The sequence below is a fragment of the Gorilla gorilla genome, chromosome 3, assembly GCF_029281585.2.
Source record: "Gorilla gorilla gorilla isolate KB3781 chromosome 3, NHGRI_mGorGor1-v2.1_pri, whole genome shotgun sequence".
NCBI lineage: Eukaryota > Metazoa > Chordata > Mammalia > Primates > Hominidae > Gorilla > Gorilla gorilla.
The window spans coordinates 43,996,009-44,008,298 of record NC_073227.2 but is presented as its reverse complement, the minus strand read 5'-3'; the positions used below and the strand labels follow the sequence as shown (position 1 = coordinate 44,008,298).

Here is a 12,290-nt window from a genome sequence, read left to right as displayed (position 1 = left end):
AGAGAAAGACAACCCTGATAAATGAGCCAGCCAAGACACGAACCAAATTTAAAAGCCTTTTGCAAATTTCTTTAGGGAAGCATATCTCAAATCCTTCTACGTACTACTTCATATATTAAGTGGAAATGCTAAATGCTTAACATCCTACATATACACTGTTAGTTAAAGCTTTGTGGTAAATGATCGCCATCATCGAGCATATCTGAACTGGCTACACAGTTTTGCCTCTGTAGTTGAGTTCTGATTGCCTTGTTGTCTGATCCCCAATAAAAGTTAGGGCACTTTGAGGTCAATGACTATGCTCTGTATGCATCACCTAGCCCGATCCCTGGTTCACATCAGGTACTTAGTTAATGTCCAATGAGGGCATAAGTGATTCAAGAGAAAATTATTCTAAGGTCACTCTACTAACTTAAAAGATAATTTTTTCTCCTTCTCTAGAAAAAATTAGTTATTCAAAAGCAAATACTGAAAAAAAGATCTCAAGGTGTATCATGCTTATGTATAAAACAAGTAAGTATTTGGTTTTTTATTTTTATAAATATTTTTGCTTAGGAAAATATTAGTTGGAGACAATTTTATATACTTTCAGTTCTACATCACATTATTCTAAGGCTCAAAGTATTCTTGGTCCTTAATTTGAAACATTTGGCATTTATGCTCCAAGGAGCAGCTCTGTTAATGAGAGAATATGTTTTGCATACTCCTGGTCCTGCCGGTAATGTTTTCAAACTAAAAATTAATTTTTAAACAGCAGGCTTCTGTGACCATGACACAGTTGTTAAAGTCTCTTTTCGGCACAATATCCTGCTTTCTTTAGTCTTTGTTGATGCTTTTATTTTTAAAAAGCTACATTTTTATGCTACATTGGTAACTTTTTTCCAAAATTAATATTTAATCCAAAGTATATTGGAAAATAAAATAGAAATGCATTAACATTACATAAGCCTGAAGTTAGTAGGATCTTAAATTTTTATTTAGTATGTCGGAACAAGGCACATTTTTTTTTCTGGAAACAAATAAAAAAGAGAGTAAAGGAATGTCCTAAGAACAAATAGACCAGGGCATTCTATAATATTTGAAGACAAAGGTAAGATAATAATAACAATAATAATATTAATAAATATCCATGCATTTCCACAATCAAAATAACAAAATATGTTACAAATTAGCATTTATTTTATTTTGTACATAACTTTGTGTTTTAGAGATGTTAAGATTTTCAAGGGAGAAGAATATCAAAATTATTTCTGTGAATTACCTTGAAAATATTACTCATCGAAACTATCTCTCATTTTTAGTTTTAGAATAGTAATACTTGGCTTTTAAAAGCAGCAGTAAGAACAGTTAGTTGTAGATTATGAGTCCTATTAATAATAAAGTTAGTTTGCCCGAGGCATTTGCTGGTACTTTGTTTGAAATTTGACTCTCAGTTTCCAAATTGATTCATTCCCTTTTGGAAAAAAATAGAACCACCAATTTTAGTATGCTTCTTCCAGAGAAAAATTGCTGCCTAGTTCAGTTCAAGCCAGTTCATTAAGTATCTCTTGACATTCTATTATGTATCAGACCTTTTTGAAAGTATAGGGGTACAAAAATGAATGACATTTTTAGACTAGTGGGAGAGATGAACACAAATATAACTTCGTGTTCAAGGAAGTAGGATGCTAAAGAATCACTTAAAATCTCCATAAATTCAAGAAGACCTTTTTGGAGAATGTGACCCCTTGGCTGAGGGTTGAACAATAAACAAGTTAACAAAATGGAAAGGTGAAAAAAGCTTTACAGATAGGGTGTGTGTGTGTGTGAGTGTGTGTGTGTGTGTGAAATGGTGAAGTGAAGTGTGGCAAGGAGATGTGGATGGTGAGATGGGAGTGGTGTGTTTCTAGAAACAGCTTCGGGTCCCACCTCGTTTCTCCTTTTAGGGAACTCCCACTCTACTGTGGGTATAAATATTAAAGAAGTTTTTTATTTGATAAAAGTGTGGGATACTGTCAGAATACTTAGGAAAGCCTCTTTGTTTAGCCGGGTTTAGAGTAGACTTCTGGAATTTCCTGGTAGAAGACAAAAAGAATGAGGATGCATTAGTCATAGAGAAGAAGGTGGGAGGAAAGGTTTAGTAGAGGCAGTACAGAGGCAAAACAGAACATGTGATAATGGAGGAGATGTTAGAAGTTTGCTAACAAGTTTTTGTTGGAAGAAGTTCGGTGTGCTGTGTGCCAAGAGAAATTGGCAAGACATGAGGCTGGACCTCATGGGAACATTATACACACACATACCAACACACACACACGTATACACACACACGTATACACATATGTGCATATATGACTATATATAAATCTGAAAATTAGCTTTTTAACTTTACAACAGCATTACATTAACAGAATTATTGCCAAGAGAGTACAGAGAGTTCTCATATACTGTATTTCCAATTTCCCCTTTAGTATCGTTACATGTTACATTAGTACGGTGCATCTGTTATAATTAATGAGATAATACTGATACATTATTATTAACTAAAGTCAATACTTTATTCATCTACTTAATGCCCGTTTTCTGTTCCAAGATCCCATCCAAGATACCACATGACTCTTAGCAGTCATGTCTTCTCAGGTGGTCTCAGTTGAGAGAGTTTCTTAGACTTCCCTTATCTTTTATGACCTCGGCAGTTTTGAGGAATGCTAACCAGATATTTTGTGAAATGTTCCAGATATTTTGTGGAATGAACAAATTCAAATTTGTTTTATTTTTTTCTCATAAGTAGACTGGGTCACTATGTTTTAGAAGGAATACCAAAAAGGCAGATTTCCCTCATCATCACTTCATATCAAGAGTACGTATTACCAATTTAAGTAATCACTGTTGATATTAACCTCGATCACCTAGCTTGGGGTACTGTCTTAGATTTATCACTGGAAGATTTTTTTCCTCACTTTCTATGCCATGCTCTTTGGGAAGAAGTCACTGTGCACAGTTTGGACAAGAAGTGGGAGCTGGATCCTCCTTTTTTGAGGGAGGAATACCTGCATAAGTTACCAGGAATTCTATATAGGATATGTGTTGATTCTTTCCTCATTTAATTATTTATACAAATATGTATTCAATCAGTATAAATATTTGTATTTTCAAAATATTTTGAGTTATAACCCAATGGTATTTTCTTTTTGTTCTTCAAATTATTCCAGTTACAGCCATTAAAAGGTCTTTCATTGGCTGCCATATCCTTTTGAAATACCACCAGCATTGTTGTTTTATTATTATTATTATTACCATTTTCTATGTTTTTGGCACTACGGTTGCTGTTGGTTCATCTTGTACATCTTCCTGCCACAGTCCTACAATCAGCCATTTCCAAGAAGCTATGATTCCTTTTATTCTGGTCATTAGGTGTGCTCATTGCTACTAAGATGTGGTTGCTTCTAGGGCTTCTCAGCCGACAGAAAAAACAAATATATGCATGCATATCAGCCTAATATATCCACCTACCTACAGATATTTCTATATGCAGCCACCTATATCTAATAGGTTGGTGCAAAAGTAAATGTGAGTTTTGTCATTAAAAGTAATGATATTAAGCTCAACATGAGTCCCCACTGATGTCTTCCACTACATTCCATCATCGCATGAACATTCTAGCTTCCTATCCTTGCTTATCTGTAAACTCTTACCCCCAACAGTGAGAAATCTGGCTCCTAACATCCACAATTTATATACTTAGCTCAATTTCAGTATAAATATATTGTCATTTCAATTGTTAACCCATTCTCTCTGAAAAACTACTCTACCAGTTAGAGTACAGTGCAAACACTTCCTGTGCTTCACCCATTCAACCTCCCCACGTCCCACCAACATGAACTCCTGGCAACCAATGACCTATTTATCATCTCTACAGATTGCCCTTTCCAGAATATCACATAATTGGAATCATACATTTTGTGGCTTTTCCGGACTGGTTTATTTCACTTAACAATGTGGACTTAAGATTCATCTCTGTTTGGCCATGGCTTGATAGCTCATTTTTTAAAGTTGCTGAATATGGAGGTAAGACAGGTTTATCGATTTTGCTTATCATATTGAAGGACATTTTGGTTACTTCCATGTTTGGGAAATTATGCATAAAACTGCTGTAAACATTTGTGTGCAGGTTTTGTGTGGGCGTAAGTTTTCAAATCAGTTTGGTAAATACTATGGAGTATGATTGCTGGATTTTAGGGTAAGACTATATGTAGCTTTGTAAGAAACTCCCAAATTGTCTTTCAAAGTAGCTTTACTAGTTTTTATTCCCAGCAGCAATGAATGAGAGTTCCTATAGCTTCATATCTTCATTGGCAGTTAGTATGGTCAATTTTTAAGGTTTAGCCATTCTAATAGTTGTGTAGCGGTATCATATTCTTGTTTTAATTTACAATTTCCTGACAACGAACCATGTTGAACATTTCTGTATGCTTATTTGTCATTTGTATATCTTTGTTAGTGAGGTATCTAGTCAGATATTTTGCTTATTTTAAAATTTAGTCTTTTTCTTATTTTTATAATTTCTTTGCGTATTGTGGATGCAAATCTTTTTCAAATATGTGTTGTGAAATATCTTCTCCCAGTGTGTATTTTTATTCTAAACAGTGTGTTTTGCACGGTGGAAGTTTTCAATTTTAATAAAGTCCATCCATTTTACTTCATGGATCAGATGCCATATTTAGAAACTCATCAGCTCTGAAAAAATGTTACACATCATATGTCATCAGGGAATTACAGATAAAAATAACAATGTAATGCCACTACACACTGATTATAATGGGCAAAATTCAAATGCTGGCAAGAATGTAGAACAACTGGGACTCTCACTCATTGCTGGTAGAAATGTAAAATGGTACAGCCACCTTGGAAGACAGTTTGGCTGTTTCTTACAAAGCAAAATACACTCTTAACATGTGATCCAGCAATAGTGCCCCTTGGTATTCACCCAAAGGAGGTGAAAGCTTATGTCTACACAGAAACCTGCACACAGGTATTTATAGCAGCTTTATTAATAATTGCTGAAACTTGAAAGCAGCCAAGATGTTCTCATGTGGGTGAATGAATAAATAAAGCGTGATGCATTCATGTAAAAGAATATTACTTAAAACTAAAAGGAAATTAGCTATTAGGCCATGAAAAGACATGGAGAAAAAATGTAAAAGGAGACTTCGAAAAGTTCATGGAGTAAATGGAATTAAAAGATAAAAATAAAAATATAAGATTTATTTCTCAATGTAAGCTTCATCAAGGTCAAGATACTTTTGTAAGCAATGATACCAGCCATTTAGTTCATCCCTAAAGAACTGAGGGTCATGGGAATTTAACCATGTCAATGTTTTACATTATTAACTGGAAATAAAAGGGTGCCTTTTAGAAAATTTTCAGATTATGAAACAAAACAAAGTCAGAAGGAGACAAATCAGGACCATAAAGTGGATACCTAATGATTTCCCATCAAAACTCTTGCAAAATTGCTCTTGTTTGATGAGAGGAATGAGGAGGAGCATTGTTGTGGTAAAGGACTCTGGTGAAGGTTTTCCAGGCATTGTTCTGTTAAAGCTTTGTCTGTCTCAAAGCCCCTCCCTCATAATAAGCAGATATTATTGTTCTTGGACCTTGCAGAAATCAACAACCAAATGTTTTGAGCATCCCAAAAAACTATTGCTATGACCTTTGCTCTTGACCAATTGATTTTTGCTTTGTCTGGACCACTTCCACCCGTTGTTAGCCATTGCTTTGCTTGTGATTTGTCTTCAAGATCACACTGGTAAAGCCATGTTTTATCTCTCATTACTATTCTTTGAGGTCCTGAAGAAATGTTTCAGGAGCTTGATCTGACTTGTTTGAAATTTCCATTGAATGCTCTGCTCCTGTCTGCAGCTGATTTCAGTGCAATGGTTTTGCCAGCGATCAAGTAGAAAATTTCCTCACCTTTAATTTTTCAGTCACAATTTTGTAAGCTTAACAGATGGAGATGCCTATGGTTTTGGCTATTGTTTGTGCTGTAAATTGTTAGTTTTCTTCAAATAGAACATGAACAAGATTAATTTTTTCCTTGCAAATTGATGTGAATAGTCTACGTCTGCAATCTTATACTTCAATGTTGCTCCATCACTTCTTAGAATAAGTTATTGATCTGTAAACTTCTGATTTATTTGGGGCATTGTCTCAATAAACTTTTCATAAACCACCAATGATTTTATCACTCTTCCATCCAGGCTTCACCACAAAGTTGATGTTTGTTATTGCTTCAATATTAGCAAAATTTATGTTGCTCTGACAGGGGCTCTTTTCAAACTGATGTTTTATCCTTTGTATTTCCTCAAATTAGGTCCTGCTCAGCAATGTTATTACAAGTTAGTACAAGTTTATTTTGGTCCAAAAAAGTTGATATCCATGCAGAGTTTTTTTTTAATAATACACACTTTCCATGAATTGTTTGAAGACCCCTTGTGTATTACTAAGTAAAAGAAGTCACATACTATTTGATTCTAACCATATGGCATTCTGGGAAAGGCAAAAACCATAGATATGGTAAAAGGATCAGTAGTTGCTAGGGGATAAGGGGAGGGAAAGATGAATCATCAAAGCATACAAGATTTTTATGGCAGTGAAACTATACTGTATGATATTATAATACATATCATTATATATTTGTCAAAACTCAAAGAATGTACAACACCAATGTACAACACCTAATGTAATACCATGAACTTTGGGTGATATTGTTAATGTAGGGTCATTAATTGCAACAAGTATACCACTCTGGAGGGGAATGCTGATAATGAATGATTGATTCTATATTTTTATTATATATAGAAATATTCAAGTTATCTATTACTCCCATGTGAATTTAGTAGAGTGTTTCTTTTAAGAAATTGGTCCATTCTATTTAAGTTACCTAATTTTTGGGCACAAAGTTGTTCATAGTATTTTCTTATTATTTTTTAATGTCACTGAGATATATAGTGATGATTCTTCTTTCATTTTTGATATTAGTAATTTTGTTTTTTTCTTGGTTAGCTTTACTAGAATGTTTTTAATTTTGTTGATCATTTCAAAAAGTGTACTGTTGTTTCAATTTTTCTCTATTGTTTTTGTGTTTTAAATTTCATTGATTTTTGTGCCATATTTTATTATTTATTTTCTTCTTATTACTTTAGCCGCATATTGCTGTTCTTTCTCCAGTTTCCTGAAGTACAAATGTAGGTTATAGATTTTAGATCTGTAACACTATAAATTGTCCTCCTGTATTTGTCCGTTCTCATGCTGCTATTAATAAAATACCTGAGACTGAGTAATTTATAAAGGAAAGAGGTTTAATTGACTCTTAGTTCCGCATTGCTGGGGAGTCCTCAGGAAATGGGCTAGTATAATCTGAACAACCCACTGTCTACTGGCAGGGTTACTGCCTAGTTGCACCCTCTTGCAAGGCAGCCTCAGCTGCCCTACTACAATGCTATCCAGGAGCCACCACTATATCTCTGTCTCTAGCAGACCCTGCTTCACACTGGGTGCTTTTTTTCAGATGAAACTTGTATTAGTCTGTTTTCACAATGTTGATAAAGACATACTTGATCCTGGGTAATTTATACAGGAAAACGGGTTTAATAGACTTACAGTTCCACTTTGCTGGGGAAGCCTCACAATCATGGTGGAAGGCAATGAGAAGTAAGTCAAGTCTTACATGGATGGTATTAGGCAAAAAGAGAGATTGGATAGGGAAACTCCCCTTTATTATACTGACAAATCTCATGAGACTTATTTACTATCAGGAACAGCATGGGAAAGACTACCCCCATGATTCAATTACATCCCATTGGGTCCCTCCCACAACATGTGGGGATTCAAGGTGAGATTTAGATGGGGACAGAGCCAAACCATATTATTTCACCCCTGGCCCCTCCCAAGTCTCATGTCCTCACATTTCTGAACCAATAATGCCTTCCCAACTGTCCCCCAAAGTCTTAACTAATTTTAGCATTAACTCAAAAGTCCACAGTCCAACATCTCATCTGAGACAAGGCAAGTCCCTTCCACCTATAAGCCTGTAAAATCAAAAGCAAGTTAGTTACATCCTAGATACAATGGGGGTACAGGCATTGGGTAAATACAGCCATTCCAAAAATATGTTGGAATTCAAAATAAGATGTGGGTGGGGACACAGCCAAACCATATCAAACCTCGGCCTACCTGCATCTGGCCACAGCTTTCACCTGCCTGCAGCCTTCCTCCACCACCCCCCACCATGCATGTGTGTGTAAATCCCTGCCACCCTGCAAGTGTGCCTGCAAACACCCACTGCCCCACTGGTGCACAAAGTGTTATGGACCCCCAGCCTCCTCACTGCAGTGCTTTTGCTGGCAGCCCCTGTCTGAGTGTTGTTGCTAGTATACTGGCAATACCTTGGCCTCTCCAGTGCAGCAGGTGCTTGACCTCAAAGGACAAGAGAAGAAAACTGTGGGCCTCATCCCACCACCCTAGGGTGAACACATAACCCAGGACTGATGAGTTGAGATTGGCCCTGAAAGCATCTAGAAAAAAATGCCAACTGACTGAACTCAACTTATGCCACAATCAAACCCTCAAGGGTATTGAAGAAAATAAAAGCAAAAAGCTCTATCCAGAAGACAGAAAGTTCAAAGATAACAGGAACATCAGCATACACAGAGGAGAAAAACTAGTAGAAGTATCTGGTAATTCTAAAAGCCAGAGTGTCTTCTTATCTCAAAACAACTGTAATGGTTCCCCAGCAATAGATCCTAACCAGATAGAAATGGCTGAAATGAAAGACATAGAATGCATAATCTGGATGGCAAGGAAACTCAATCAGATACAGAAGGTTGAAACCCAATCTAAGGAAAGCAGTATATTGATCCAAAAGTTGAAAGACAAAATAGCCATTTAAAGAAAGCACCAAAATGAACTTCTAAAGATGAAAAATTTACTACAGGAATTTCATAATGCCATTGGAAGCATTGATAACAGAATAGACCAAACTGAAGAATTTCAGAGCATGAAGACTCCTTCTTCAAATCATACAGAAAGACAAAAAAGGAAAAAAAAATTAAAAATGGGCAAACCTCCAAGAAATATGGGATTGTGTCAAGAGACTAAATCTACTACCCTTTAGAATTCCCGAAAATATAAGAGAGAAAGCAAGCAACTTGGAAAACATATTTGGGGATATTGTTCACAAAAGTTTCCCTAATCTTGCTAGAAAGATTGACATGCAAATTCAGGAAATTCAGAGAACCCCTGTGAAAAGCTATATAAGAAGACCATCCCCAAAACACATAGTTATCAGATTCTCCAAGGTCAACACAAAAGAAAACATCCTAAAGGCAGCTAGAGAGAAGGAGCAGGTTACGTACAAAAGAAAGACCATCAGGCTAACAGCAGAACTTTCAGCTGAAACCTTACAAGCCAGAAGAGATTGGGGATCTATTTTTGGCAACCTTTACAAAAAGAAATTCCAATTAAGAATTTTTTATCCAGCCAGGCTAACCTTCATAAGCAGAGGAGAAATAAAATCCTTTTCAGACAGGTAAACACTAAAGGAATTTGTTACCACCAGATTTGCCTAGAAAGAGATCCTTAAGGGAGTACTAAATACGAAAACAAAAGAACAATACCTGCTACCACAAAACACATTTAAATTTAGTGAATTTGCCAGGTGCGGTGGCTCACACCTGTAAACCCAGCACTTTCGGAGGCCAAGGTGGGTGGATCATGAGGTCAAGAGATGGAGACCCTCCTGGGCAACATGCTAAAACCCTGTGTCTACTAAAAAGAATTAAAAAATTAGCTGGGCATGGTGGCATCTGCCTGTAGTCCCAGCTACTTGGGAGGCTGAGGCAGGAGAATCACTTGAACCCAGGAGGCAAAGGTTGCAGTGAGCCAAGATCACGCCACTACACTCCAGCCTGGAGACTGAGCAAGACTCCATCTCAAAATAAATACATAAATAAATAAAGTAAGTGCATATATGTACTTAACTATGTATTAAACTATAAAGCAACTATGCAATCAAGTATACATAACAAATAGCTAACAACACAATGACAGGATCAGATCTCACATATCAATACTGACTGAGAATGTAAATGGACTTCACACCATACTTAAAAGGCACAGTGGCAAGACCTAATTGTTTGCTGTCTTCAAGAGACCCATCTCACATGCAATGACAAGCAGAGGCTTAAAGTAAAGGGATGAAGAAAGATCTGTCAAGCAGAAAGAAAACAAAACAGCAGGTATTGCTTTGCTTATTTCTGACCAATCACTGTAAATCAACAATGACCAAAAGGACAAAAAAGGGCATTACATAATGGTAAAGAATTCAATTCAATAACAAGACTTAACTATACTAAATATATAAGCACCCAACATGGAAGCACCCAGATTTACAAAACAACTTCTTAGAGACCTACAAAGAGAGTTTGGCAGCCACACAATAATAGTGGAGGACTGCAACACCCCACTGAAAGTGTTTGACAGATCACTAAGACATGAAACTAACAAAGATAGGAGCTAATCTCAGCAGTTGATAAAATGCATCAAACAGAAATCTAGAGAATATTCCACCTAATAACAACAGAATATACATTATTCTCATCTTCACATAGCACATACTCTAAGATGAACCATATGCTCAGCCATAAAGCAATCCTCAACAAATTAAAAATAACTTAAATCATACCAACCAAATTCTTGGACCACAGCACAATAAAAAAAGAAATCAATGTTAAGAAAATTGCTCAAAACTATACAATTACATGGAAATTAAACAACCTGCTACTGAAAGACATTTGGGTGAAAAATGAAATTAAGGCAGGAAGAACAAAAATTTGTAACAAATGAAACGAAGATATAATATACCAGAATCTCTGGGACACTGCTACAGCAGTGTTAAGAGGAAAGTTTATAGCACTGCATGAATAACTTAGATCTCAAATTAGTAATCTAACATCACACCTACAGGAACTAGAAAAACAAGAGTAAACCAACTGCAAAGCTAACAGGAGAAAAGAAATAACCAGAATACCTAGGGATACAACTAACCAGAGAGGTGAAAGATCTCTACAATGAGAATTACAAAATGCTACTCAAAGAAATCAGAGATCACACAAAAAAATCAAAACAACATTCCATGCTCATGGATAGGAAGGATTAATATTGTTAAATTGGCCATACTACCCAAAGCAACGTACACATTCAATGCTATTCCTATAAAACTACCAATATCATTTTTTCACAGATTTAGAAAAAAACTATTTTAAAATTCATATGTAACCAAAAAAAAAGTGCTCAAATAGCCAAAGCAATCCTGTACAAAAATAACAAAGGTGGAGGTACCATACTATCTGATTTTAAACTATACTACAAGGATACAGTAACCAAAATATCATAATACTGGTACAAAACCAGAAATGCAGTCCAATGTAACAGGTTAGAGGACTCAGAAATAAAGCTGCACTCCTACAACCATCTAATCTTCAGCAAAGTCAACAATAATGAGCAATGGGGAAAGGGCTCCCTATTCAATAAAAGTGCTGGAATAACTGATGAGCCTATGAAGGAGATGGAAACTGGACCACTTCCTTTCACTACATACAAAAATCACCTCGAGATGGATTAAAGACTTACACATTAGTCCTAAAACAATAAAAACATAGAAGAAAATCTAGGAAATGCCATTCTGGATACAGGCCTTGGCAAAGATTTCAGATGAAGTCTCCAACAGCAATTGCAACAAAAACAAAAATAGACAAGTGGAATCTGATTAAACTGAAGAGCTTCTGCACAGCAAAAGAACCTATCAACAGAGCAGACAACCTACACAATGGGAGAAAATATACACAAACTTTATATCTGACAAAGACCTAATATCCAGGATCTATAAGGAACGTAAGTAAATCAATAAGCAAAAACCTAATAACCCCATTAAAAAATGAGCCAAAGACATGAGCACACACTTATCAAAAGAAGAAATACACACATCCAACAAGCATAGGAAAAGGGGTTATTGTCACTAATTATTAGATAAATTCAAATGAAAACCAAATGAGATACCATTTCACACCAGTCAGAATGGCTACTATGAAAAAGTCAAAAAGTTACAGATGCTAGTGAGGTTGCAGAGAAAGGGAAATGTTTACTTTTAGAGGGAATGTAAATTAGTTCAATCACTGCGGAAAGCAGTTTGGAGGTTTCTCAAAGAATTAAAATGGAACCACCATTCGGCCCAGCAGTTCCATTGCTGGGTATAT

The 12,290-nt window shown here is 35.8% G+C and overlaps 1 long non-coding RNA gene across 3 annotated transcripts in view; it reads left to right on the top strand.

The window, feature by feature from the left end:
- Positions 1–6,906, top strand: part of LOC134758311 (uncharacterized) — a 93,361-nt gene extending 86,455 nt beyond the window's left edge. For all 3 annotated transcript variants that reach the window (XR_010133361.1, XR_010133365.1, XR_010133362.1), the window contains 2 exons: positions 3,896–4,044; positions 5,824–6,906. This is a non-coding gene — a long non-coding RNA (uncharacterized lncRNA). The remainder of the gene's footprint in view (positions 1–3,895; positions 4,045–5,823) is intronic.
- Positions 6,907–12,290: the final 5,384 nt, after the last annotated feature.